Here is a 25,067-nt window from a genome sequence, read left to right on the forward strand (position 1 = left end):
CGTAGAGCCTTTTGCGATATCTAGTCTGGGTGCTTTTTGGCTCCTAATCTGGCGCATGCCGTTGCTGGAAGACAGCTTTCCATGTAAACACCGCCCGAGTGCTCAGCCGATGAAGTGCCAGCAGAAGACGGGCCTGGTTAGGATGTTGCAGCGCAACATGTTTACAGGGGCACGGTAATAAGTACTGGGCCAAGTCAGGTAATCTATATTAACGATAATTGATAAATATATATTTTGACCATGGGATATTAATGTTTTTTTTTTTCAAATTGATGCACTAGATAATAGCATTTTCATTGGCCCAGACAATGTTATCTAATGGAAGACTACTCATCATGAATTCTGCAGCCCAACTGTACAGTATTGTTAAAAAATATATATCACCTAAATATTGAACATGTATAATGAGAAGTTTCTCAGCCCAGCTTTACTAAGGTATCGTGTTTCAGGTACCCTTGTACAGCATAAAGACCTTAAATGCCCATCACGTTCGATCTTGGCAACCAGTTTATATGCGTTATCCACTTTGGTACTATGGCCCAGCACATAAATGTCTGCTATGATATATTAGTGTTGGCCTGAGGGTAGGATGCAATTTTCAGTTTGTTTTTTTTCCGTGAGTATTACTGTAGCAATGAATACGTCTTTATTGTGCATCAGTTCAACATCACCTCTCCAGCTTCTCAATAGGACAGCCATTAAAACTGAGTGCTGTCAAGTATTATCCAGCACAATCAAGGGTACCATAATTTCCCCAATGGGAATTCTGCCAGCTCCATATTATATTCTATATTAGTCATTAGGAGTATTAATTTGTTTATGATGGCTCTAAATATGTCTGGCAAGGATCCAAGGCACCAGCGGAAACTGCACTCTGTTGAGAACCTGCTTATCTGTTACATCTCACTGTAGGACAGTACTTTGTGCTTGCACAGACCTGATTTGCTCTTAAATAAAATTTTACTTAAATTGCAGAGGACATTGAACCGTATCTCTATAAACAAGGTCCACAGTGCAATTGAACTGTTTTCCTGCCGTCTTGCCCACTCTGAGTCGTGTATAATTGTATTGATGAGCTGCACCGATGATGAATATGCCATAGCTGGAGGGGGAATGAAGCTATTAATTTCTGCTTCAGTTAATGAAATCAAGACACATGTAAAAATTGGGATTAAAAAGATTGGGAGAGAGGGGCTGAGATGTGCGAAGGCTCCGGAGATTATCCTCTGTTGTGTCCTGTTTTAAGCTCTCCATTCTGAATTAGACGTTTATCCAGAATCTGCCTTAAAAGTGCTTTTGGGCTTGAGCATTATTCACGTCGTGACGGGTGTTGGCATTGATATCCCAGTGGGCTGCATTGTGTACATACAAAATGACTTATTCCAGTGCACCTCCGAGATGTGTGTGGACTGGATGTCCCACGTGTCAGACTGTCCTGTCTTGTCTTTAGTTTTGTGTTATTTGACATTGCAACTGGCTTCTCCTGATCACTATCCTTCAATTTTCTCTGAGCCTTGCGTTTGTAAGGATTGATCATTGGGCTACAGAATTAATTGTGTATTATCTGCAATCTTGATTTCGCAGTTATTGCCGGTTTTTAAAATCAACCATGCAATTACACTTATTTATTGTGGTCAGGTACCTTAGACATGTGTCCTGGACACTTCTTCTACAGAATGAATGAGGGAGTCGCAACTTTGGCTGAGCCATGGGTGCATTTACAGAAAGAAATATATAAATGGCCTGTGAACATCAAAACGTGGTGTTAATGCTGAAAAACCTTCCATTATGTGAAAATAATTGGGTTCTCTGACCCTCAGTACTTTGAGGTTCTGTTATTTAATGTTACAAAGGTTTGAATAGCATCATTATCCAAGAACACACCATCTCAGCCGTAGGTAAAAGGAATACAAATCACTATTTCTAATGATATGAGATATGCACTGTAACAGAGTATAATAGTGGCTTTTAAACTCTTTTTACATATCTTTATGGCCAACTTAACCCAATCGTTGAGGGTGTGACTGGTGGGCTGCTGTTGGACCCTAGTGCGAAGCCCTTAACATTTCACCGCTTCAGGAGTGCCGTAAAAAAAACCCACCGAACTTGTGCTATTACCTCAGACGCCTTTGGGATATGTGACAAAGCAATTTTGATGTGTCATCGACTAATAAAGCATTTCTGGCATTTTTAATCCGGAACCATGCACTTCTGCTTCCTTCCTTCCTGCTTCTGCTCCTTGTGCATAATGTTGGTTGTGCAAATTTACCCCTAAAAATAATTGACATAGCTTGTAAAACAGCATTTTTTTTCCCACAGTGCCATGCTCTAAACACCCGACGTTGTCACAGGGTCTGACAATTCCAGTGCACTGCGCAGGAAGACACCTACATCCTTCTTCCCTTTTAAAAGCTCACGCTCGCGCACCGCTCTGCATCACAACACTGTTTGTGTTGTCAGTCGGAGGTTTGTTTCCGGGACAACATGAAATTTTGAAGGATGCTAAGGTGCATAATTCATAAGGTGACAGAACATTTTCGGCCCATCTGAGAGGCACATTTCGCACGTACCTCTTTAGCGGTGAGCATCATTTGCACAACAATGCGCATGGAAAATGGCACACAGAGGAAGCGACGCTGACATCGGCATGATAGCGCTTTCTGGCGAAGGGTGGGTTCGAAGGCCCCTGCACGGTCCGAACGTTGGCTGCCTGCACACAGACAGAAGCGTTCAGTGCCGCTGTGTATTGGCAGCAGCTCAATAAGCATCAATACAGAACAACATTGCCGTGCTCATTGAACAGAGTGTGCTTTGTGTTACAGAAGAGAAAAATATATTTTCGCCACCAGAAACATGACATTATGGATCATTTCTTTGTAAATTCGTCCATCTGAACGAAATGTATCCCTGTCAATTCAAATGCATGTGTTTGACTGACCAGAGCTTTAGTATTAGCGGTGGTAGTAGCCTAGTGGGTAACACATTTGCCTATGAACCAGAAGACCCAGGTTCAAATCCCGCTTACTACCATTGTGTCCCTGAGCAAGACACTAAACCCTAAGTTGCTCCAGGGGGACAGTCCCTGTAACTACTGATTGTAAGTCGCTCTGGATAAGGGCGTCTGATGAATGCTGTAAATGTAAATGTAAATGTAGGTGAGGGCAGATGAAGACATATAATGTGATCATTTACATTGATCATAATGTAAACACATGCATTGTTCCAACTTACTTTAATTAAAGTTACATTGGTTTAGGTAAAGTGCTACATTTACATTTAGATTTACATTTAGAGCATTTATCAGACGCCCTTATCCAAAGCGACTTACAATCAGTAGTTACAGGGACAGTCCCCTTCTGGAGCAACTCAGGGTTAAGTGTCTTGCTCAGGGACACAATGGTAGTAAGTGGGATTTGAACCTGGATCTTCTGGTTCATAGGCGAGTGTGTTACCCCCTAGGCTACCACCACCCTGTGCTAGGACTTACTTTGCTTGTAAAATGTATTAACATCAGGCCAGCACTTGCCATCCTGTCGTCTTGGCATCTTGGTGATCACGCAGGGCTCCCTGCTGCTTGAAAACAAAAAAATCCCAAATAGTTGAGAAACAATGAAAGACGCAGTGACCTCGAGGCGGTTTTAAAAGCGTGTTAAAACATGCCGTGTGTCTGGCGGGGACGGTGGTAGCCTACACCCTTCCCCGTAACCAGAAGCGCACAGTGAGGGCCTGTGACACGTGTGACGTTTTTTTGTGATTAGTGTAGCTGTCGCTTAATGGACGTGAAAAAAAAAAAATGAGGTGGCATCATTTTCGTGTCAGTTCCTGGGAGGGGGAAGCGAATACATGAATAGCTAAGGCGATGTGCAAATTAGCAGCGGTCGGAGGAAACAGCTGCACATGGCACTTTGGCAGCCTGTTATCGGCAGGCTTGGCATTATGGGAAGAGATGCTGGGCAGGGCATGGACTCATCAGGTAGTCAGTGGCTGCTGGGTGAAAGGGAGAATGCGAGGACGTGTGTGTGGCCCTCACTATTGGTGCCGTGTGTACGGACGTGTTTAATCTGTGGCTTCGAAAGGCCCTCTGCAGCTATTGGTTGAATCGCAGCAGCGCACTGATGTGGTCACTGTGGCTGCCACCCACGCTGACAGCGCCATAGCGGTCGGTCCACTTGAAAATGAGGTTAAATGGAGGGCAAGGCTGGTGTTCTTCAACACGATGACCCTGTGCTCTCATCCTCTTTCAGGACTCAGTGTCTTCTGCAACAAGGAGAAGCTAGAACGGAGGAGCTGAATGGGTCCTTCGCCATGCCTGAAAGAGTGATTTAGCTGATTAATGAGCGTTGCCAGACACTCTGAGCAGTTAATCTAGCCATTAACAGATCAATATCACTGGTGAATAAAACTACAAATATAGTCACTTTGTTGGCTGGATGATTTGCACCATTAGCACCAATAACGTGAAGCCCTGAAAGAGAATAGGATGGAGAGATTCTCTCTTTAGGGCTAAAATAGATTTTCATATGAAAGCAAGGACTTGTGTGTATCTCCAAAGTCATCATCGTATGTAGGCCAGGCTTGATGTTTTTGCACCGAGCAGATATCGGATCACTTCCCTGTAGACCAGGCTCAGTTTCTCGGTCCAAAACCACTTTTAAAACTTGCATACAGAAAAGGATGCCATGGTGGAGCCTGGATGGGCTTGTACGTGATCTCAGACTGTGAGAGTGGCCAGTCTGGATTGTGCAGGGACCAGTGCGGTCCGCTGAAAATGAGGGTTGGGCAGGATAATTGAAACATAAATGCAAGACTGATGTGAAGTGAAAGTGAAGTGATTGTGAAACACGGTGCCCTCTGCATTTAACCCATCGTCCTTGGTGAGCTGGGGGCAGCCATGAAACCTGTGTGTGGGGACAGTGGCACCTCAGTGGCACCTTGGTGGTTTGGGATTTCAACATGCATTTTCTGTGAATGCATGGTCCATCAAAGTAGCTGTTGACCTGGGATTATACTATTGATAATCTAGGCAATATAAAGCTTCTCGGTTATGAACGCTGAGATACGATGTTCATGCTGGCATTACTTGTGTGCGTTGGTTGGCCTGCGGCGTGCTGGGTTGCAGCTTTGTGAAGCCTTAATGCATTAAAACCTGGCCATTTTTCAAGGTGTTCAACTCAGGCATGGCGGATGCTCCGTTTGGTGAGGCAGGCCTCCGTGCGCCCTAATTTACGGCAGTTGCTCTGCTCTCCTCGCACCACATGTTTAATTCATCAAGCGTCGCCTCCCACCCGGCCAAGTGATCAAAGGCCTATTGGTCCAGCGTCACTTTTCGAAATGTGGAGCGTGTTTGCTGACACCTTTTAGGACACAGGCACAAACACGCCGACATGATGGACCATCACGGTGAACCGGAATTGATCTCTTCATCGATGGTAACTTGAAAGCACGTTGTAAGTCGCTCTGGATAAGGGCGTCTGCCAAATGCCGTAAATGTAAAATGTAAATCACATTACTAAAGTACATCCATTGTTGATAGATCCTCCCCCTCAATCTGTGTAGTGGCTAACGTGACAGATTCAGCAGTCACATGTTACGTGAGATTGGCAGGATGTTTATGCCAATACAGTGCACATCATATTTATTTCTGTGCATTTATGAGTATAAATAATATATAACAAAAAAATTTTTTGGTGGTGGTGGCATGGATGGGCTCTTTGTGTAGTTTCCAGTGAACGTGTAAGCACCATTTCCTTTGACATGTGGAATTGGAGGTTACCATGACAAGTTTAAGCAAGCCGGACATATCACCTGGAAGCATTTACCTGTGTTCTGGTTCAGCTCAACGGGCGATTTAATTAAATGGCCGACCCTAATCGAATCATACCATTACTATATATTGTTCTTCATGTACACTTCATGTACAGACATCTTTATCCAGACAGTCTTACAAACAGTAGTTACGTGGGAAACGTTAAGCGTTTTGATCAGTGGGATTTGAACCTGTGAATTTATGGTCTTCTGGTACATAGGCGAGTGTAAGCTACCCCTACCACGTCCACCGTGCAGCAGAGCCAACAGAGGGGGTTATACTATATCCTATACTAAACTCTATCCTATATACTATACAATTATTAAAATGACTAAATCAGGTGATATAAGTAGAATGTTCCAGTTCCATTTCCAATATGAGAAAGAAATAAAAGCCTGGCATGAGCTGTAATCAAAATACACATGTCTACTCAGAATATGCATTTATTTGCCGTAGACCACATCCTTTGGCTGCAGGCGGTGCTTAAGCAGCTGGTGATGCTGCTTGAGATAGGGGAGTTTTGTGCGGCTGCTCGTGGGGAAATCGCAGTCGGTGGTCTCCTTCAAAGATTACAGAAGCGCGGCAACAATGAAAATGAGGCGTTTTGTAACTCACCTGAATGTGGGGTTTCTTCGTTTCAGGCAGGTCGAGAAGCTGCTGGTGCTACGGCCACGTAACCAAACATCCCTCACGCACAACAGGGCTTTTTCCCTTAAATCCAGCATACAACGTACAGTGTGGAAGCCTTCGGCCTGTGTTCATCGTACATATTCTTAGCCCCATGAAGGCAGTTTAGGTGGAAGACCTGCTGTGTGAGCAGATAATCAGTGAACACAAGCAAAGAGCTCGATTACAGAACGCTTGTGACGCTTCACTTGCATTTGTGGGCTTCAGTTCATGTGTAAGGCAGAACTGGGACCAAGCAGTGCTTTGCTTCCTTGGTAAACATTTACATTGGCCTGGAACGGCCAATTTGCTCACATGCACAACTGTTAGATCAGATACATACACAATATTATATAGAATACGCTGTTACGATTGGGGCAGTGGTGGCCCCGTAATCAGAAGGTTGCCAGTTTGAATCCGGAGCCACGGAGGGGCCACTGAGCAAAGCACCGTGCCCACACACTGCTCCCCGGGCACCTGTCACGGCTGCCCACTGCTCACCAAAGGTGATGGTTAAAAGCAGAGGACACATTTTGTTGTGTCACCGTGTGCTGTGTGTCACTTTTAACTTTACTCAACAATTGTTAACAACTGTAACTAATTGTTGGGTATATCGGACATAATTAAGTTAAGTAAAAAGCTCATATTCACAAGTCAACTTTTCACAAACTTTCTGAAGGAGGGTTCAGCTCCAGAATATCCAGTGATGCATGAATTTGGACTCATCTGAAAGAATAACTGAGGAAAAAAATGTCTCTAATTGCGCTTTTAGCGCAATTAGAGAAATGCACTCTTATTGAAGAGAGATGTTTCATTGCTTCTGTTTACACACACCAAGTCCTATTTGCCGGCCCCTTTTGTGGCACCCAGTCAGCCATGCCATTAACACTGGAATTAACGACACTTGACAATTTGCATAATTAATGAAGCATACTCTTGGATTTTAATTACGGATTGGTAGGGCATTGATAATTTATTGTTCCTCTTTTTGAGGATTTAATTATGGGGTAATGGATAAGCGTATTGGAAAGGTGCAGCGTGTGTGGTGGGTGGGAGGGTGGACAAGGAGTGGGCATCCCTCAGGCAGACAGGCTAAAAAAAAATGGGCCGTCTGAGGAGGCGCCTGCTTCCCTTTAACGATCATCATGTAGGCCCGTAACAGGCCCCCGCACCTCCCCCTGCTCCTCAGTCATTAAGGGTGATGCTCAACCCCCGCCTGAACTTCAGGTTCGGATTCTTATGGGGAGAAAATGAGGGCAAGTGGTTTGTATGGCCAGGTGCCAGTCTGACGCTGCAGTGAGAGCCGGGCGAGCCACTGCTGGATGCTGTTGTTGGCCGCGCCTCTATTATCCATCACTGCCGAAGGCCTGGAGATTGCATGTTTCCTCCGGGCTCTCCGGCTTCCTCCCGCCGTCCGATGGTACGCACGCAAACTCGGAATTGTCCTTAGGTGTGAGTGTGTGAGCGACTGGTGTGTCCTGGGATTGGCAGTCGTGACCCTGAGTAGTTATGAAAGGTGATTGAATGCATTTTTTTTTTCTATGCACATTTAGGCTGACTCAAGTTCCCAAAAAGTTGTAAGCCATGCATCCTGAAGGTCGTATCGCGATGATTAGGGCTCGCCTCGCTGCTGAACGCCTTGCTGGGGAAGGAGGCTTCAGGCTTGATATGTTTACTCAGTTGCATAAACAAAGGAGGGGTGGGGTCCAAACACAAAATGAAGGTACATGAGTCACAGCGGGCCGCCTTGCAACAGGCTTCGCCTCTACTCTGGTGCAAATCAATATGGCGCTCTCAGTGCATTTTATCCTCTGAGCCTGGCGCATGTAAATCAGGGTGGCGGCATGGCGGACAGGGTAGGGAGGGAGAGAGAGAGAGAGAGAGAGAGCGGAAAGGCACATCGTCCATTCACGTCTATGATCTCGTGCTCCTTATGGCTTGGTTCAGCAAGCCTTTTTTTATAAGTGCTATCTTTAGGGGACATATCGTGCAAGTGCAGTGAAAGTGATTCGTTGTCCCATGTGACACACCACAGCACAGCACAGCACCCGGTGCACACAGGGAGCAGTGGGCAGCCAACCTTCCGATTACAGGCCTGTTTCCTTACCCGCTAGGCCATCTCTTCCCCTTATTGCTGTCATGGCTGTATCGGTGTCTTACAATAATTCTGTTGCTACTAGCATCTAAACCTTCCTTTTGAAGACTTTTATTTTCTAAAAAAAAAAAAAAAAAAATCCTTTTTGAAATTTTTGCTGTACCTTCCTGTACAGATGACCCATCTATGGCGCGCCTGTTTATTTTCATTTGTCTCTACCCTTAATCCACGAGTTTAATGTGTGGCGCAACTTCGCCTCATTAACTCGTCCGTGTTTGCAATTTGAAATGCGGGATTAGGTGGCGTGTCCTGATCTTGCGGCTAGCGCTCCAGAGCTGTGCACAATGTTTACACAAAAAGGCTTTTCCAGACCAGAGAGTAGACGCTTTAATGGGCAGTGTCTTTAATGGGCAAGTGTGTGAAACCTTCAATGAAATTGCCATAAATGAAGAGCCAGGAATATCATCTTGGGTCAAAAAGCATTAAAAAGTTGTTCAAAATTAAGTGATATACCTCAGAGTTCCGCTACACGCTGACATTAAAGCATCACTGTAATCTGGTTGACAGATAAGTCTTAAAATGCAACAATCAGTCAAAAAGTCTAATTAAATGGCAAAACTGTAACTAAATGTGAGTATCCATATGTGAAGAATTAAGGCCACTTTGAAGAGAGAGACACTTTCGTGTGTCACTCAGATGTGAAGACAGCGGACAAACATAACCAGGGTGCTCAGCACAAATATGGGTTTGTGGACGCATTGAAACTAATCCAGAACATAAGCAAGATGCAGCAGAGGTAGACAAGATTGGACAAGAATTGGTGGTTTGCAGGTGACGCCTGGAATTTTTTATTCATTGGTGCCACTTGTCATTGAGTAGCCTATGCCTGTCTATCTAGAAAAAAAAAATAAATACCGTTCACCAGTGGCTGCCGTCCACCATGAGCAGTTTCTGTGAAGATGCTACATCTTTATGCAAATAGATTACTTGATTACTTTTGCTATGCCTGTCAAGATTTGCACCTGGCATGTCGGTTTATGACACTTGTCATGGTATGGCTACTGACTGGAATAATAGTTTGAAATATAGAGGCAGAGATGCTCTGCCATATGGATATGAGGCATATCATTTCTCAGCAGGGTGTAAATGAAGACGACGTTAAAATAGAGAACGAGGTGTCAGGCACCCTACGTCGTTACAATTAGCGCTCAGTACATACACATATACTGGAACATAATTGCTCTTGCACAGCGGGGTAAGTCAATGTATTGGTTTAATTAAATTTATTTTATTTTTAACGTTTAGTTATGATACTGCTTTCATTTCCCCATACCTGAAAAGTTGTGTCCACTGTGCGTTTCATTACTATTTGCTGCTGGACTACGGATACGCACATTGTACTTCTGTACTTCTGTCTCACTCTTGAAATGCAATGTGAATCTTGAAATGTCTCGCAATGCAACATTTTTCATTGGCTGTTCTACGGAGAACCCAAGTAAATCAGGGCACTGCGTCATTCAGAGAAGGATTTCAGTCCCTGCTCCCCTCCACCACGGTTTGAAAATTGAATTCTGTCTGATTTCTACAGCTAGCTGTTTTTGTGTACTTGGTCGCAACAATGCATTTTGTTTGTTTTGTTGCTGTGAAATTGTGGGCGAAAGTGAAAATTGCAATTAAAACTGCCCTTTGTCTTGGTATATTTGTTCGACACCCTCGCCTGACCTGTGATTGGACAAAATTGTAAGCTTACGCAGGACTGACATGGGTTGGATGAATTTGTTTAATTCCTGCGATCGCAAACAACCTCTGCGTAAAAATGTGTTTTTTGACACACTTCCAGGTTACGTATTTCATAGGGGTCAGGCGCAGACTCATTACACTTTTAGACAATCTTACTCTCTTGGGACTGGAAGGAGTGTAGTCAGTAGTTATAACACTACTGGTAATCGGTATACTGCATACTGACTAGTGTTCTGAAAACGGAGATATGAGACATTTCACTGGTGGGACATGACTGGCCGTAGAGCGGGGACATTGCACCAGCATAGTCCTGGGAGACAGGAGGGACACGACTAAATCTTTCAGCTGCATTCTGCAGGCAGGGGACACACATTGGTTTCGGATATAATTTATACTAGTGTAATAGATATAATTTCCTAGATTTGCTGATAAGTGTTGAATGCAACAAAGTAATAACACGTGGAATCTTCATGGACACAGTCTGTGAAATTCACAATGAAAATGTTAAAAGGAGAAGAAATTGACCTTTCACCAGCTAAATTTACTCTTAATCAGTGTTACTTTTCCATATTTTTCAGTGTTTTTAGAGTTCAAATAACAAGGAAATAAGTTGATCTTGACAAATTTCTATGTAAGGTTACCCCCAAGTCTCAGTGGAAGTCATTCAATGCTTGGCGCTAATTATCATAACTGAAAAGCTTTACCGTTTGGACAATATTTTTCTCTAAAGATAATAGAAATTGATGTGGAAAACCAGTTATTGACAAAACCTTTTTGTCAAGGGTCAGATTTATCCATTTCCCCCCCTGTCTTCTTACCCCTTTTCCTGAAACTGCTAATAATGCTGCTACTTACTTGGGGCATTTTTTTCCCTCAATCAATTGTAGGCGGCAATTACCGGGCCTTCATTATTGATATTGACACCAAAAGTAATGGTTTGTCACTGAATTAGCTCAATGCAATGCACACTTATTATTTATATCGACAAGGCCATCTATATATATGTTGTTACAGCAGTTAACAGGTGCACGAAGTGTTAAAGGGTTATGGAAGCCGTCGTTCAGAAACCTTGCAGGAACCTTGGGGAAACGCTCTCGCTGGCTCCCAAAGCCAGCTTGCTTCGTCCCAAAGAATGTTTCCACAATTAACTTTATCATGCCTACCGATTAAATCATTCGGGGCCGGTTCCAAAATCACTTTGGCATGACAAAAAAACATCCTGCTCCTAAACTCTGAACAAGCACATTAACTCACTGATCAGCTATCTAACGCCACGAACAGATTACGCCGAAATATTTCTCCTGCTTTGCTTATTTCGTTCGTTTGCATCCCCTGTGGCCCGAGGTGAGGCTCTTATGTGGCTTTTGCACGCAACCTTGCCCCTAGCATCTGCTGTCGTGCGGCATAGCGTGGGTACGCCGTTGAGCTCAGGCCCGGCGCGGAAAAGCTGCCTTCAGTGTACACTGTACCCCGGCTCAGCATCTGGTCGTCATCAGCGTTAATCATCCAGGACTCCCATAATTCCCTGTGACGGCACATAACAGCACACAAACACGGGCTGCCGGTGGAAATAACAACACGGGCCATGACGCTTCTTGGCCACGGGAAAAATAAATAAAAAAAAGGGGGGAGGGGACTGAACCAAGTCCCTCGAGCTGGAAACACATCCGCCCGAGAGTACAGACACGAGAGAGAGAGAGAGAGAGAGAGAGACCTCTATTCCACTTGACCTTCGGCAAGAATGAGTGAATGAAGGCTGGTAGAGAAAGAGAAAAAAAAGCAAACAAATACTTTACATGACATGAAGTCATTTGTGTATTTGGGATAACAATATGGGGGAATGAAATATATTAATATAATAAACCAAACACGAGACGACGGAAATTCTAAAAATGGTCAGTTCTCAGTTCGCATGCAAAATGATTCCATGATGATGGTGTAGAGTGATATTGTTTTGTTCTTGCCAAATGTAAGCTGGGTCAGGAGCACTTAGAGCCTGGAGAGACTAAAATCTGTTGGCGTGACACGTGCGGGGGACGAAAAGGCTGGAAAAAAGACGGGGACGAGTGAAGCCGCTTATTGTTCCTTCATCTGACCTGTTGTCAGTCATTTGCCTTGAATTTGGGTTCCGGTGGCCTTTCGGAGCAAGACGTCCACTGCAGTGCGGAGCACAGACGCGCTCCTTCTAAACAGTTTATATAGTCTGGCATCCACCGGTAAAACCTCTCGCTGATCCAGGACCGGCTTTAGGCCTGCAGACCCTGGATAATGTCCGAGGCGCAGAGCGGGGAGGTCTGATTGCAGACCAGCGTATGATTTATGGAGATGATAATGGAAGTGCAGTCCGGAGTGGACGGTTTAGGCAGTCTAGGATCTCACCTCATGTGGCTTTAGTGGATGTAGTTTCCCGCCCAGTCCCAGCCTCCAGCTACACTTCCTTTGCCTGAGAATGAGCGCCACGCGGTGCTCCTCGCCGGCTTGGAGGGTAGCCATTTGCCTCCATGTGACTGTCATTATTTCCAACTCGCCGTGATCGCCAACCAAACATTCTGTGGAACTGATAACTGTGATAAAGACTTGAAACCACAATAATTGCTCTTGGGTTTGAGAGGACAAGCTCTAATGTGCAAAGCTCTGTGAACCAGGCTAATGTTTTTTTAGGCATTATGAAAATGTGTGATGTGAATATAGAGCCATGAAACAACACTGCTTGTAATCTACATAATTGAAAGATAACCATGTAAGTAATTTTCGAAATTATTTTATAATGCAAATAATGTTCCTTTCCGTATTCAGAATTTTAAAATCTGATTACTGAAGTAATTGAACCTGGTTAAGTACTTATGAGTGCATTACTAAAGTAACACATTCCTGCATTAAGAGAGCAGGCTGGGTAAAATTGCACAGGATACATGTAATACCATTCTGAATGTTGTTTTATCGTTCAAGGATAATAGTTATTAATGTGTTTAAAAAAACACACACGAGAATATTGCATTTAGTGTAGACACTAGACAGGTTATTAATTTATCTGTAACTTTAATCACATGTGATTCTCATGAAATAGATTTTTTTTCATTAACTTTCACCAAGGACTTTAGAGGCACCACATGGTCCCTCCTACCTGTGTGAGCTCATTTGCATGCATCACGTCCAGTTGTGCCTTGCAGAGCCTGGAAATTGCTCATCTGCTTAGTGACATATTGATGAAAATAAAGTTTTTTTTTGTCATTTAGCAATAGTATCTATCTAGTAAATAATAATGCTTTTAAATGACATGTACAGTACAGGCCAAAAGTTTGGACACACCTTCTCATTCAATGTGTTTTCTTTATTTTCATGACCATTTACATTGGTAGATTCTCACTGAAGGCATCAAAACTATGAATGAACACGTGTGGAGTTATGTACTTAACAAAAAAAGGTGAAATAACTGAAAACATGTTTTATATTCTAGATTCTTCAAAACCGCCGCCCTTTGCTCTGATTACTGCTTTGCACACTCTTGCCATTCTCTCAATGAGCTTCAAGAGGTCGTCACCTGAAATGGTTTTCCAACAGTCTTGAAGGAGTTCCCAGAGGTGTTTAGCACTTGTTGGCCCCTTTGCCTTCACTCTGCGGTCCAGCTCACCCCAAACCATCTCGACTGGGTTCAGGTCCGGTGACTGTGGAGGTCAGGTCTCCACTTTTTTAACTACATAACTCCACATGTGTTCATTCATAGTTTTGATGCCTTCAGTGAGAATCTACCAACGTAAATGGTCATGAAAATAAAGAAAACACATTGAGTTAGATGGTGTGTCCAAACTTTTGGCCTGTACTGTATTTGTGTATAGAAGCACATTGACCTCTGGTTTGTATGTTTATGGCCATTTTCATGCAAATGAACGATGAAGCCTTTTTTATGTTGCTTTTTGACATTTTTGGATTGTGCTCTTGAGATGGAGGAACCTTACTGATTTATCTTTCCAACACAAATTTCTGTTAAATGTCCATATAATGAAATTTATACATTTGAGCATTTTATTGTTTCATTTATTATTATTTTTCTTCCATCATATGCAGTTCTGAATTCCATTCAGAAGGAGCAGCGGCTAATGTGGCATCTGCATTGATATGTCTATGAAAATGATGCCCCTGATGTCATTACATGGAACACACATTGTCTACATGTCCACGGCAGAGTTCCATCAGCATTTCTAAATGCACACTGTCATTTTTTGAGTTGGGCGAGTTAAATGACAAAAGGGTTGTCATAGAGATCTTCAGTTACCATAGTGACAGAGGAACATATTTTTGTTTTGTCAAGGTATAAGACAGATGATGGCATGTCTCAATTGATCATTTTTTCCACTCTGTCGCTCATATGTCGTTAGTGCCTTCTAACTCATTCCATCATTGTATTTATTATTATCACGAATGTGAATAAGTACGAATGGACGCCCTGAAGTTCTGGCACGTGGCAACACACGTCACGCTGCGTAAAGCAGCTGCCGAGCATAGTTAAGTGAAGGGGTGACAGAACCGAGACTCTTCACTGCAGACTGAGGCCTGTTATCACCAGTCACTGGGCGCCTCCTGTCCAATCCGCTGAACAGGAGAGAGCCAGGCAGAGCCAAGGAAACTGCTAGATTAAGAAATGAATTGAGGAGAAACTGCGAGCATGAGACGGCGAGGCCGGATGAACGCCGCCTGCCAGCGTTCATGCAGCAGAATGGTAGAGCCAGCTGTAAAGCAGGCATGAAGAAGAAAGTAATCAATGCCTTCGCATATAGATCATACCTTTTATTACCTGGCATCAGAACAATCTAAACAAATGCCGGCGGTGGTTGAACCGTAATTGCACGTTAGCCGGTACCGCTTTAATTACAGTGTGATTAATTGATTCATTATTTGAAACTTTACATTTTTTTGGAGGAATACATTAAGATGGAATGCAATTTGCTGCTGCGTAATGGGATCCGGACGGACCGTCCCTTGCACGTTAAGGACGGGCCTCAAGGTGCCTTTCAGCGATGGCGCGTTGACCCACTAAGATGGAGGATTTCGCTGTCTTAAGGCCAGCTACCTGCGGTTGTCGCGAAGGAATTCCAGCCGCACAGAAGCCGCAGTCCCGCCAGTCACTTCCAGGAATTTGTGTGTCCTGAAAGACAAAAGAAATGGCGGTTCTCCAAAGAGCAAACCAAAAATAACTATTTGAAATATTGAGCTTTCTCTCTCTCGCTCTCTCTTTCTCCTCGGCTGCTCTTATGATGGCATTTTGTGTGTGTGTGTGTGTGTGTGTCTTCACCACATGTTCATCTGAGAGATCCGGGACGGCCACGAACACGTCTTAATGGACGGGTTAAAGGAACAAATGAAGGAATCCGGCTGATTAGAAACTGTCAGTTGTGGGCTGCAGTCAGCGTGGCTGGCTTTGCCGGGAACGTTTGACGGAAAGTCATCCGTAATGAGGCTCCTCTTTTTTTTTTTTTTTCCCCTCTTTCCCACCGGAAAGAAACGGCACCGTGCCTTCTTCCTGCACTGATGAGGCTGCCATTTTGGGCAGTAAAACATTAAAACCGGCAGTACGCTGTCCTCTTGGCGCCTTTCCAAACACAAAATAATGATGTGTCATGTTTATCTGTCAGTTAGGCATCGCATTTGCATAAGCGCTTTTGTGCTGAAGTGTGTGTCCTTGTGCTTCTTGTCTTCATGAAGATTCAAATTTAGGTATTCTCACGAGGGATCTGCCTTTGTTCCTCTCTCTTGTTTCCACGGGAACGGGCCAGACCACTCGTAACCGTGGATCAGTGGCTGTATTTCAGTTCGCCCTCACCGTATCAGACAAGTGACTGTCACGCCTAAATACCTAACCCACGCGTGTGTCCCATTTCATTTCGTTGCTAACCCCGTCATATGATTTCCAGAGATTTATTTATGTGCTTTTTCTGGAATAGGAACGTGGGATTATCCAAATATCTGGGGTTTTATTTACGAAATGTCTGTGTGCATATGGCAGACGGTTTTCTTATGAGCCTCAGCATCTAGTCTGTTTTAATTTCTACTCGTTGTGCTAATATTTGTTAGTTAAACAATCGTATCTGTATTGGCCATCAGACAGTTGCTTAATTTAGTTGAAAGTCAATATTAGTCTTGTTGCTGACAATACAGATGACCGTTTTTAAAAATCCATCAATACTGCTAATCACGATGAACCGCTAAAATATATTTGCTGTGTTAAGGCACACTTAAAAAGAGACACTTTTTTTATCCATGACATGTTTTTGAGTCAAAAACATGTCATGTTTGGATATGTGTTGCCAGATCTGTGAATGATGCTTAGGTCTAATTTCCCTTGAAAATACAGGTTCATTAAACCCGAGAAACGAACAAACATGCTTCCTACGTTTATATAGTGAGCACATCTTTACCGCTATTGGTTGGCTGAAATGTGAACATTTGTAATCGTTCGCAATCTTTTCATGAAACATTTATGAAGATTCGAACGGCGGTTACGGAGCAAGTCTGCAAGCTTTATACATTTTAATGCCGTATTTCTCCCCTGTGCCTCTATAGCAAATACTTTCAGGTTGGACAGAAGATTGCTGCAGACATGTTGATGCTGTTGCATGGCCTTCTGCCACACTTTGTCAAGTTCGTTTCCTTCATGCCACCTCTTTCTGTGCCCATTTATCCGTCTTTTAAAAGCAAGCTTTGCCTTAGGTGAGGGGCACACAGATATGCTTTTGGTGGGGAATTATGCTTTGTCGAAAGCGACAGTGCTCAGAGAATAATGCTGAGCCGGTAAGGCTCAGCCCTGCTATCATCCTAGACGCTTGGTCTCAGTCTCACCGCATGTCTCCTGACAGTCTCAAGCAGAGATTTCGGCGTGAGATTTTCTCAACGATTATTTCCTCTCTGCCGCCCTCCCCTAAAACCCAGAATTGAGAAACAGCCAGAGTTCCTGTTGCTGCCACTCGCATAGTCACCTCGCTCTCGGCCGGGGAAGACGGTGCAATTTTGTGGCTTTTGTGACTGGTGTTCTTCTTACGTAAATGTGGCGTTCTGGGCCGTTCTGGGCCAACTTGCCTGTGCGTTCATGATCATGTTCTGGCCACTCATTATTGGATTTAACAGAACCTCGGATTTTCTTATGGCTTCTTTTTTATGTTAGAAAATGCACAAACCAGTGGTGGCCTAGCGGTTAAGGAAGCGACCTCGTAATCAGAAGGTTGCCGGTTCGAATCCTGATTCATGAGGATAGAATGAGTGAATGACCCTGAATGATTATGCACCATGAAATGTTGGCATTAAATGCAGGGTTGCTGGTTTTAGTTTAGTGAATAGTTATGGGCGCAGTCCTGGCGTTTAGCCTCAAGATTGAATGTGTGCATGTACATGTCCTCCAGAGTGACTCTCAGGATGGGCTCCAGCATCCACATCTCTGATTAGGAATAACCAGTAATGGAGTGAGTGAGACTGAATAATAAAGAGGAACTGTCTATGGTTCTGATCTCTGGAGTTTAAGGGGTTAACTGCATACTAGTTTTGGCCCTGACCGACATGTCATTGTGACATAACTTTTTTTGTGATATTTTATGACACAATGAAAATTTTACTGTGAAATTGTCCATGGTGAGTGACTCCTCTCTAGTGTTTTTTTTCCACAGTTTTCTGTCATTTGGTTCATGTTGGTTAATGTGTAGAATGGGCAGGTTGTTCCATAAGGACAATAGAATTTTTGAAAGTCAATGAAAATCTGTAAAATACATACAGATTCAGATGGGGCAGTGGTGGCCTAGCGGGTGAGAAAACATCCACGTAATCACAAGGTTGCAGGTTCGAATCCTGAACTGCGCAGGTGCCACTGATCAGGGTACCGTCCCCACACACTGCTCCCCGGGTGCCTGTCATGGCCGCCCACTGCTCACCAAGGGTGATGGTTAAAAGCAGAGGACACATTTCGCTGTGTCAACGTGTGCTGTGCTGCAGTGTTTCACAAAGACAATCACTTCACTTTCATGCTGTTTCAAATAAAGAGCTGCTGAACCATAAGCGAGCATTGTGTGTGTAGAAAGGTGTATTGTTTATGCATGTTTACAGACTTGGCTAAATCAGCATATTTTATCTGACTTGCAATGATTTCTACTCAGTTGTTTGGGGAAGAAATAGAGGCAGTACACACCAAATAATGTATTTTGCATTGAAGCGTCAGAATAGGTTTCTTTTCATTCTTACAGTGGAGTAGACAAGTGCTGCCTGTTTTTTTTTTTTTTGGATTGATTTGAAAGTGAAACACATGAATTCTCGCGTGTCATTGTATCCAGCCAACATTTCCTCCACATCTGGGCCGATATTACTGGGCCCTGCGTGACGGAATGGAACAAAACAAAAGACTCTGGACTCATTATTGTCATGTTGTATTCATATTGGCTGAGGCAGTAGACTTCAGGGTGCGCTTTAGTGTGGTAGTAGCCTAGTGGGTAGCACACTCACCTATGAACATGAAGACCCAGGTTCAAATCCCGCTTACTACCATTGTGTCCCTGAGCAAGACACTTAACCCTAAATTGCTCCAGGGGGGGACTGTCCCCTGTAACTACTGATTGTAAGTCGCTCTGGATAAGGGCGTCTGGTAAATGCTGTAAATGTAAATGTAACCCGGAGTACGCGTTGTACCAACAAACCACAGAGCAAGAAAAGATAAAGGAAAAGATGCTGAAAAGTGCCGCTACGTCCCTGAGCCTGTGTCGTCTTCGACTTGTATCCATGTCCAAAAGCCCCCGGCTTTGTGACTTGTTTGTACAGTTCGTGTTGATGTTGAAGCGCAACCCATCGCGTCCTACGGCTTGTAGTGCTCCTCGTGGCTGCCGGCCAGTGCCTGGATTCGACCGGCTCTCGCGGTCGGGTTTAAATTATTCACGCATGCTGCACCCCTGCAAGGTTCCTACCTGTAATTAGTGTCTGTGTGGCGGCAGCGTACATGCCAGCGCCTCTCTGCCCGATCGTCGGATGCTTTAGCCGAGAGGCTTGCTGCGTGGTGTTAATTTGTCCGTCGCTGCTGCGATACCCTTGACCAAAGGTCCCTTTCCCTAATATGTTTTGTTGGAAGAGAAAACAGAGGCTTGATTTTTCTTGTAGGATGTGAGATAAGAAGGTCAAATAGATGATTTCTTGCATTTACTGGGATGTGTGAGAGTGTTAATAGATGCAATGTTTGCCTGCTGCGATCCTATATTGACTAAACTAATGATTTGTCAGCCGAATGCATTTTGTGTCATTTCAAAAACAAAGGCGGTTTTATCCACAATTTTCATTTAGTTTCTGGTTGTTGAAGGGTATTGGCTGTCTTAATCACATCTGTTCCTAGATGGATAGGGCGTTTTGGGGCTGGTTTGGTTGAAGAAATGCCATAAAATGTACACAAAAGTAAAAATGGGGAAAATAGGAAAAAAATATCACAAACATTGTGTATCCGCTCAGCTGTGAGTCTGTCGAATCCTGCCCTTCTTCCCTCCGGGGTCACCAAGGTCACTTGTTCCCACCAGCAGGAGTTAAAGAACAGGTCAGCACCGCTCCTCACCTACTCTCCACCTTCAGGTACCCGAAATAACTCCCCTGAACTAATTTACTTAATTAATTTCACTTATAGCAGTTAATTATTTCATCCTACCTAAAAAAAGAGGGAAAGGAAGCCATGCATAAGGCCCGGCTCTCATGGGTGCCTTCTAATCTTAGTTGAGGACAGTTGAATCAGATGACTGCTGGAAGGACTCGTTCGCTCAAGGCCTGCCCACCTGCCTCCGAAATAGCTGCGGTGAACCCAATTAAACTCCCTCTCACTCAATTGCACAATTTGATCTTTTTTTCCTAGAAATACGGGGGGGAGGGTATACATCATACCCATTTTCCTGTACATTCATTGTTCTGGTGATTTGCCTGCCAAAGAATAAAATGAAATGAAATAATAATAATAATAAAAAAAATGTTTACCTTAAAACTATTTACTTAATATTAACTTGATATGGGATGTAATGTAGTGAGTGAGCAAAATGATCATGGCTTTCAGTATTATCTCAGTAGAATTGCTAGAATTGCTAAATGGACTGATACTGCTTAGAAAGTTTAAAATGTCTTTATTTTAATAATCTTAAGATACATTCACAACAAATCTTGTAATTATAATATTATTCTTAATAAATGAAGTGGATTAATGGGTATTTGTAATTCAGCATGTCACGTCCCTGTCTAGGGGTCAGGAAACATGACAACAAACAAGGGGAATGTGTGCAGTGGGAAGACAACAGACACCAAGCCCAAGTGAAATATTTTCACAGGAGGACAACACACCATGAAAGGAGAGACAAAACAACTACACAACAAAGCCACAACTAACCACACTAATCACAAACACACAACAAAGGCTTATCCAACTCTAACACAATCCAAAAACTCCAAAACTCTCCTCTCACTTCCTCCTCCCCCGGCTCCACAACAATGAGCCCTGAATGGTGGCTGGAATGGTCCTTAAGTAGTTCTCTGTCCTGTGCGTTGATTGGCTGCCAGTTGATGACGGAATTGGTCTCCAACCAGCAGACAGCCTAAAAGAGAAACACACACAACACAGAGCACTCCAAGCCATTCTACGGCCTAAAGGACGTAACACAGCAGTAGATATAGTGTTAGTGTGATAACATGCATATTGGCATTAAAAGTGCAGGATAATCATATCAAACCTGTGCAGGACACACATAACCATATTTAAGTATACCAAAAAAATAGCATGATATTATATCACGAGAGCAGTGATGCCACAGAGTACTGTAACCGTCCAATCCCCCATATTAATTAAACTAGTAATGGATTGAAACCATAGATTCCCTTAGGGTTGTCAGCACTTATATAATGAATATATCTGCAGAATGGGTTCATGAAGAGGATCAGGACTAGCCCCTGGTTCCAAAATTTATTTAGCCCCCGGTTCCCGCTCTCTGCAGGTCTGATAGAAAAGAGAGGAGATGGTTGTTGGATGTCCAGCATGCATTATTGAACCGGTCTGTAAATAATTGAGGAGTGTTCATATTTAGCTGTTACACACAGGCATAAATTAAGAGGGGGAAGAGGAAAGAAAGCTCTTCTAACCCCCCCCCTTCATCCTGCTGGAGAAATGACTGATCAAGCCATGGTGAGAGAGAGCACCATGGAGGGCAAAATGGTATGAGAGAGGAGAACATGATTTTAATGAGTTAAGCATGTTGAGTAAGTAGAATACAGAAGCTACTGGTGTTCTGATGTACCACAGCAGACATTTTCACCTTGGGATGGGGTCCAGATTTCATGGCCATGACTAACATTCATGTTGTACTTTCCTTGCTTAAAATTGTCATTTAAGAACCTTTGCTTCATTGGATTTAATATGGAAATATTCTACTGAAATTGCTCCACAATGGAATATATTACTCATCCAATAAAATGACTGGGTGTTGACTGTGGAAATGTAAAACCTTCCTGGATATACAACAACATCAAAACAGCAACAAACTAGTCTGAATCCTGGCATCCCTTACAGGCACCTTTAAATGTGGAGACTATGTGCTACAACTTGTGACCTCCAGACTGCTTACTCACTTATCCAGAGTGACTTACAGGCAATAGTTAAAGGGACAGTCCCCCTCGACACAGTGTCTTTCTCCGGGACACAGTGGCAGTAAGTGTGGTTTGAATCTGTGACATTGTTGTCTTCTTGTTTATAGGTGAGTGTGTTACAGATGTTGGTAGAATTCTGGTTTAATACGAACACCGCAGGTCTGGTGAAGTGGTAGACATCAATGCGAGACTTTGTTTGTCCTCTCAAGTAACACAGCAAGGTGTAACGTGCTTGGACAGCAGGATCTGCCATCCTTGAGAGGGTTGCATGGTTCTCATCAGGGCCAGGACCAATTCCTCACCACTCAACCTCATTTAAACAAAGCCAATGGGAACCAGCAGAGCCTTCAATCCCATACTCACTCTTGCTTGCTTAAAATAGCACTGAGATGATGGCAGTTGTGATGGCATCTTAGTCTAAATGTTTATGTCCAACCTTTGTTTAGGGACATCGTAATGGATGGAGGAATGTTTGGGAAATGAAAACAAGTCCTTAACACACAGATGATAGAAGGCCTTTGCTGTCCCCGTTTTATATTGGGGAAGGGCTGAAGCCATGCTGCTGAGCATGCTGGCCTCTCAAGTGCTGCTTCTGAAGCTGGCTTACCTGCTATTAACAACGGAGACGTTCAGACAGAGATTCCAAGCATATTGGTGCCTCGACAGCAGTCCTGACCCAGCTGAGAGGAAGCAGCAGCCTTAGATCAAACGAACCACGCGCGTCCAGCCTCTGAATACAACTTCCTGGAAAGTGGCTTTGACCAAAAAGAATGTCAGACATGTAGCTTGGCGGAACACATTTAAGAGGTACATGCAAGGATGTGAGAAGAAGCTGGAAGACCATTTCATGAAGATGGTGTTTGTTACTCAATTTGTTAACAAATAAAAGTATAGCTAACCCCACCACAGAACAAACTTACACAAGGCCTATACTAGAAATAGCTGATTTTAAAGGAGATCTCCCTACTTCTGAAGGCTTCAAAACCCTGAAATTGTGCTTGTCTTTAATTAAATTTTTAACACTGTCATACAAAGTACCAACATTGTGTTAATTTAACATTATATCTGGCAATAGCCATGTTTTTTCTGCAGTATAATAGCAATCACTAGGCCTTTATGTCCAATGTGTATTGTATTGGCAACTATCCAGCAAAGCTTTCCCAAATATCTGTTTTTGATGATGAGTTCCTTTACAGATCAAACTCACCGGGCAAGCATTCCCATGATGCACTGTGCGGCAGGATCCCTGTAGACCGTTGTGAAGCCGGTGCACTGGAGGAGTCGCTTCTTGCTCCGTCTCCCATTGAGAGGCGGCATTGACCATGATGAAGGAGATTTGTCTGAGGTGCAGATGGGGTCACTCTCCCCTTAATCTCTCATCTGATTGTGTGAACTGCCTGGAGGGCGAGTGGCAGCGCGAGAGTGCGAGCTGTCGTATCTTCGAGGATAAGAACACTGCCTCGGCTATCTCGCTAGAACGTGCACCACTGACCCCGCTACTCATATAGATGTTTCTCAGTTATTTATTAGGTTATGCTCTATAAGAGCTCCATCTTATGTCTTCCTATGTGTGAGTGAGAGGCAGGGAGCCAATTAGTGCAGTAGAGGTCTTTTTAACGCACGTGATGTGTGTTCACCGTGCGCTAAGGTGTCGGCATGAATGTTGACGTGGCCGCGGCGCGTGAGGAGACTGCGTATTCACGCCCCGTCGAGCCTGTGTGTGCCGACGTGTGTTTTCATGCGGGCGCCTGCGGTCCCGGGATCCCGGGCAGCTGCGCCCCCCTAAGAGCAGTACCCAGAATGCCCGGGGAACAGTGTGGCGGCACACTGGGAAGGAGAGTGGAAGCGAGCGCGCCGTAGCCGCGATAATAATCCCAATCCCGGTGACCTGCACCTGCAACATCTCCCATTAACATCCTGGTTCTGTGGGGACGAGGAGATGCCAGAGGGAGCGGAGTGTGTGCTAAATCCTGTGCCTTGTACAATCACCTCATTACCACCTTTCTCTCCCAGACATGTCACCCGTCCTTTCTGATCACGCACCCCTCAGAGAAAGCTTTGGCCACCCGTTATTTATCTTTCTTTAAAACACTGGGGAGACTGTGTGTGTGTTTGGGTTATGAATGTGTGTTTCTTATTCTTTTGTCGAACTTCTAAATCTAAAACAGAGTAAATAAAATGGTTGTATTCATAGTTGGGGGTCCTAATGAATCGGAACTGATCACTTCATCGATGGTAACATGAAAGCATGTTGTAAGTCGCTCTGGATAAGATAGTCTGCCAAATTTTGTAAATGTAAATGTGAATGTGAATGTTCTCTATGAGTGTTTGACGGGCAGAATGAGTGTACAGTGCGTGAGAGCGTGAGTGTACAAAGCGGTATGAAGAGGCTCCTGGGTGGGGATTGGCCGAGCGGGACCGTGCTCCTCCCTACGATTGGCTGCATCATACGCCGGTGATGTCATTTAGCAGATGGCAGAATGGCACTTCTCCGCGCCTGTGAACGACACCTTTCCGCGGCCTGCCACCCACTCAACATATGTACCCCAACTCCAACCAAATTCTTTCTTCGTGCCCCTACTCTTGTGCAGACTACAGGAGCTACTGTGCAGGAACCAGTGTCATAAAAAGTGTTTACAGAGCCTGTGATATTGTAATGTTGTGTTATATTGAAGTGCCATTGAGTGGCTTATTGCTTTCATCAAACAATTGTAACAGCAGTGCAATTAAATGCAGCAGTAGCAATCAATCTCATGCATTAATAACTTTAATCAGTGCAAATGGTTAAACTCTCTCTCTCTCTCTCACTCATTCACTTTCCATAAACGCTTAGTCCTTCTCAGGTTCTCGAATGCTGGAGTCCATCCTTGGACACTGCGCTCAGGGTTGGGAGTCTCCCAGGGCGGGGTGCCAGCCCACTGCAGACTAATAGCAACATAAATATTCATATTATACAACAGTGCATGTTTATTATTATGTCAATAGCACATATTTAAGTACACTTCTATGAAATGATGTTAGAATGTTGCTCGGCCAATCAGAATTTTGAATCAGAACCAATAGTCGTAGTAGGGATGTGTTATTTGATTCTTAACCTATTTATTTGATTCTTAGCCTATTTTATCTCGTGAT

General features: G+C 43.8%; 1 protein-coding gene across 6 annotated transcripts in view; it reads left to right on the forward strand.

Annotated features, from left to right (window-relative positions):
• Positions 1 to 25,067, forward strand: part of cacna1c (calcium channel, voltage-dependent, L type, alpha 1C subunit) — a 181,555-nt gene that overhangs the window by 2,208 nt on the left and 154,280 nt on the right. The gene's annotated exons all lie outside the window — the stretch shown is intronic.

Source organism: Denticeps clupeoides, chromosome 15, assembly GCF_900700375.1.
Source record: "Denticeps clupeoides chromosome 15, fDenClu1.1, whole genome shotgun sequence".
Classification (NCBI taxonomy): Eukaryota; Metazoa; Chordata; class Actinopteri; order Clupeiformes; family Denticipitidae; genus Denticeps; species Denticeps clupeoides.